Source organism: Lactuca virosa, chromosome 1 (assembly GCF_052849685.1).
Source record: "Lactuca virosa cultivar CGN04683 chromosome 1, Lactuca_virosa_CGN04683_v6, whole genome shotgun sequence".
Classification (NCBI taxonomy): domain Eukaryota; kingdom Viridiplantae; phylum Streptophyta; class Magnoliopsida; order Asterales; family Asteraceae; genus Lactuca; species Lactuca virosa.
Window position 1 is genome coordinate 98,888,836 of NC_136426.1, and position 5,610 is coordinate 98,894,445.

The window sequence follows — 5,610 nt, forward strand, 5'->3', positions numbered from 1 at the left end:
ATATGTATTTATACTTCTAAATGTCTATAAATATGTATTTATACTTCTAAAATCATATTTACACTTCTAAAAAGATAATTATACTCCAAAAAACAAAAAAAAATATGTATTTATGTTTCTAAATATATATATATATATATATATATATATATATATATATATATATATATATATATATATATATATATATATATCTTTGAAAACATTATTTATATTTAAAAAAGAAGTAAAAATATGTATTTAAGCTTCTAAAAAATATGTATGTACCTCTAAAAAGGTAAAAATATTTAATTATATTTTTAAAAAACATATTAATATATATATATATATATATATATATATATATATATATATATATATATATATATATATATATATATATATACTTCTAAAAATATATATCAAGCTTCTAAATAGGTATTTATATTTCTAAAAATGTATGTATACATCTATAATCATATTTTTACGAATACATATAATATGAAAAAAAAACATAAAAAAATTATAAACCGAAGGGTTTTCTTAGACCGGAGGGTATGAGAGGGAAACTTCCCTAACTTTTTATGGGCCATACCCCCTTTCCTTCACTTTTCTTTCCCTCACCTAAAACCCAAGGAATGGGTGAGAAGCCCTTCCCTCACTTTTTTTCTTTTTTTAAATAAAATTAATTTTTTTTTATGATTTATAATTTTTAAATTAATACTAATCATAAAATTTAATTAAAAATAAAAAGCATTTCATTAATTAAAATAAAACTTACATTAAACCTAAAATTAAAAAAACTAGAAAATTAAAAAAAAATAAACACAAACTAAAAATCAAACAAACCAACAACGACCTACGGAAAATATTTTTTCTGAATTTTTTCCCTCTTCTTCATCATGAGCTCGAGAGCCGGCCCCGAGAGATGATCGACGTTTTCCATCAAAAACTTCATATTCTCCATTTCTTGTCTTTCCGCCCGCTCCTTTTTCCTTGTTTCTTCTTTTTCTTTGTCGAAAGCCAAACGTTCGGAGAAATTAAGATTATATCGATCAAACGACGATATTATTTTCCGCATTTCGTCAATGTCGCCGCTGAAATCGGATGCACCCGAAGAAGTCCCTTTTCCCTTTCTCTTTGCTTTGTCCCTACCCATTGGGCGGACAATTTCTTCTAGCTCGAGTTCGTCATCCTGATTTAAATCTAGACCTACCCGAGCATCGGAGGAGGTTGTGTAACCACTAGAGCCCGTTTTCGTTCGCTTTGATTGTTGGACTCCAAAAATAAAATCTTGCTCGTATTTTTTCCACCTAGGACATCGAACCAAAATTTTCCAACAATCGTGCCACCTGAATGGTTTTCCGACTTCTTCTAGGTAAAACTGCAAAGCTTCTTGAAGTATTTGTTCGTCCCCTTGGCCGCTTTTCCGTTGGGTTTTTAGGTTGTTGTACAACCCGTTTATTTTTGAAACCCCCTTTGCTATTTCTCGAAACTTCGAATTCAGTTGATGTTTCGTACGGTAGTCGTCACCTTTTTCTAGCTCCTCTCGAAACCGTTCTAAAATGCGAAACCAAAAATGGTCTCCCGATTGTGTGTTTCCTTGAATCGAATCTTCAGAAATGTCAGCCCAAGCTTTGACCAAAACTAGCTCTTCGTGTGGAAGCCATGTAGTCGGCTTTTGTCTTCCTGGTTGTGCGACACCCTCGCGCGCTTGTTTTTTCCCTTTACGTCTTTGTGGGGGTGGTGTGGGTTGAGTTTCAGGAACCATCTCTTCTTCTTCCGAGTCATCCAACTCGTCGACAAGTTGGCGTTGTTGGTGAGTTTGGGTTTGAGTTTGAGTTTAGGTTTGGGGTTGAGGTTGATTTGGCGATTGTTGATCCGGAAACACAACAAAGTTTGTAACATTTGCGGCGGAACATTTGGAATTTGCATTGGGTAATATTGTCCAACATTTTGGTATTGGAATTGTAGTGGGGATTAAATGGGAGCATCGAGTTGGGGGCGATAAACTCCTTGTGGTGATGAATTGATAGCAAAAATGTTTCGAGAAGGGATGTTTATACTCGAACCATGGCTTTTTTTCCTTCGATCGGAAGTTGGGGTTTGATTGTCGGGATTCATTTTTTTTTGAGAAGAAAGTAGAGAGAGTAGAGGGTTTGTGTGAATTTTGTTTGATGGTAAATAGTTATGTATTTATAGGTGTGTAAAAAGGTTAAAAAAAAATGGATTTAAATCCATTTAGCCGTTGCAGCCAAAAAATAAAATAAAAAAAAATATTTATTTTTTTTACCGTTGAACAACGGTTGAATTTCAAAAAAAAAAAAAAAAAAAATTACACCCAATCACAGCCGGAGAGAGAACGCGGGAGAGGCTCCCCTCACCCATTTCCGCACCACCCTTCCCCGCACCGACGGTGCGGTGTTCCGCCGGGCGGGAAGCTCCCCGCGGGTCTTTCCCGCTCCCATTCCGTCCGACCTTATAAAGTATATTTTATTGTCACTTGAAACCTCTATTAATAAGTTACAAGAAGAAAAGTAGAAAAAATTGCAAAGTTAGATCAAGTCGAGGTAAAACCATATTTTTATTAAAAACTTAATGGTTTTTATATCAATATCTCTCTTCCATTAATACTCAAGTATGGAACCACAGCAAGCCCAAATAAATTTGAAACCCGGGTCAAACACCAAAAATGAGCCCGTCAAATATCAAATTTTGATTTTTTTGTCCTTAAACATAATAATACAAAGTTACAAACATAAGGTTATTATAATATTAGAGAATATATTCTCAAAAATATCATTAACCCATAAGTCAGTGTTAAGATCAATTAATTGGTAATGAACAAAAAAAATGAAAGTATATGATAATGAAAACTATCTTATGCAATGAAATCACAAGTTTCAAACTTGGAGGGCTATATAATGGAACTGTGCCTAAATAATTTTTTGTATATACATGGGATGAAAATTCATTCCATATATTTCCTAGCTGAGTTCGAATATATATGAAGGGTTAAACAAAAAAAAAAAAGAAGACGACGTAACTTTTAAATGTCTGTCATTTATCTCAAAAATAAAAGTATGTCTAAATAAGAAACCAGATACCGAGTTACTGACACTATAAAATATATACAGCCCGGTCTGATCTAGTCCGACCCGGTCCGATCCGGTTCGGCAGACGCCGTCCATTTGCTAAAACCCCATAAACCTCGGTCCATGGCTTCGTCTGCAGTTTCCCTCCGCTTTCTTTCTTTACCTTCCTCCAAAATCACATTTCGGTATTTCCCACTTCACGACACCTGTTCTCCCTAACCCCTTCCTCAAGGCTTTTCTCCATACGCACTTCTAGTAAGTTCTTTGAGGCCACACCCTCGTCTCCAGTTGTCACAAAACTTTCCCTTTCATTGGATTCGGAGTTGGATGATGATTTATCAACCGGTGTTGATGAACTACCGGATCAGCATTTCTCCCCTGAACTTAAACTCTTCATGTGTAATTTACCGTTTAGTGTTGATAACCAGCTCTTGCTCGGTTGTTTGAACGCTCTGGAAATGTGGAGGTCGCCGAGGTATGATTTACTGTTTTCAACCTAATTTTCGTTCGATTTCTTGTAGAAGAATGTTATTCTGCATGTTTCCAGAGATATTCACTGAATCACATTAGGGTTTCCTTTGACCACCCGACTCTAAGGATTCAGATGAGTCGATTATTATCTACAAAGACCTCATAAATGTTCTCACAAGTTTGTTCATTAAGTAATAAATATATCCATATTCATGCTATAAGTACTTAGTACCAAAGGAATCTTGGTTACCTTATCACTACACACAATTTTAACTTTCTTATTGAACTGTTTTTCTACCATGGCAAAGAAGTTATGGAGAGTAGGTGTATCTTTTGTTTTATCATCAAGCAAATAAATACAAACCCCTTAGGAAATAACCATCAAATCACAATGAATTAATTCAAAATTATGAGTTTCTTTATTAACTTGAGGCACATATAGAACATTAAATGATACACCTGAAAATGTCATAGATATACCATCCAAAAATCCGACTCTTAGGCCTGAATGTGAATACACATATTTCTTTCAAGCAGTATTCTATTAATGGAGCTATCTTTGAAAATATCTAGAATATGATTTTTTTTTTTTTTTTTTTTTTTTTTTTTTTTTTTTTTTTGTAGATAGTGTCCATTCATTTGCTTGTCTCCTCATATTGCAGAAGGACTCAATTTCACATATAAATAGGTAGGTTCCTCTCATTAGTCATTTGTATTCATCACTTAACTTTTGTAATCTTCTCCTTTGTTAGTAGCATTCAGGAGTAATACAAATCCCTTTCCCATTGTCCGACTTGTTCTTAATTTGCTTTACATGGACACTTTACCTTGTTTCCCACATGTGTTATGCATGTTGATCATTGTGGTTTAGAGATTTATGTGTTACAACTATTTGAAAATCATAGGAGCTTGATGGAAGACAACTGAGGGTCGACTATGGCCCACCTCCAAGGAAGAAGTCATTCATCAGACATGGTGATGATGGTGCTGAAAGAAGTAAAGATGTCACCAACACGGTTTATGTTGGAAACCTTTCATGGATTGTTGACAATCAAGCTCTTGAAACTTTATTCTGGGAAAGCCAAAGTATTTTATGATAAAGATAGTGGTAGATCTAACTTCTAAGATCAAATGGTTTTGGATTTGTGACTTATAGTTCTCTTGATGAGGTCTTATAGTACAGTTGAATCACTTGATGGTGTTGTAACTTAACTCCTTACTCCTTAGCTTCTTCTATCACCATGTTTTAGTTTCTTTTGTGACCATTTTTAATGGTTTCTTTTGCAGGGTCTTGATGGTAGAAATATCATAGTTAGTGTTGCTATACCTCCACAAAGGCAACAAATTTAAACAGTCTTGTGTATAAACTATAAAGTGTCAAAATTTGTGTGTGTTTTGAGGCTAAGTACCATTTCATTAAGTAGATAAATTAGATTGGGGTGTTCATGGTGAATGGTGTACGTGTATAACAATTGGGTTTGTGATTCCACCAACTGTTTGATAAAATGCCTGACAGGACCCATGTTTCAAACCATCTGGTTTGTGATAAATGCTTGTGAGTCTCAAAATGTATAAAGGCGATTAAACTGTTTGATAAAATGTTTGAGAGAAACTGTCTCATTGACAATTGAGTTTGGTAAACCTCCAACAGTTCCCTGAAAAGAGTCTTCAAACCATCATATTAATATATGTTTGAACCTAAAGCACGTGCCTCGGCCTGTATAAAGGCAATCAAACAAAGTGTTTGACAAAATGCATGAGTGAACCTTTACTGTATTGGTGATTTTAATGTCATCAAACATTTTATATGATTGAGATTTTTGCGAGTATAGGTTGTGCTCAAATACAAGTTAGGAGATATGTAATGTACACTAGTACATGTTAATTTGATCGGGTACATAAAAATGGTGGGGGTTTCTTAATGTTTATCCAAGTAAAAGGAACCTTTGATATATACACAAAAGTTTATTATCAATTGTGGGGTCTATTAACAATCCAAAACAAACAATCATTACATGAACATATAGTTCCTAAAAAAAAAAAATTCAAATTGTGGTTCGTGTGA

The 5,610-nt window shown here is 34.0% G+C and overlaps 1 long non-coding RNA gene across 1 annotated transcript; it reads left to right on the forward strand.

The window, feature by feature from the left end:
- The first annotated feature begins 3,164 nt into the window (after nt 1-3,164).
- On the forward strand, nt 3,165-5,095 carry LOC145105809 (uncharacterized). Its single transcript, XR_013707411.1, has 2 exons — nt 3,165-3,549; nt 4,451-5,095. It is a non-coding gene; the product is annotated as an uncharacterized LOC145105809 (long non-coding RNA).
- The last annotated feature ends 515 nt before the right edge of the window (nt 5,096-5,610 follow it).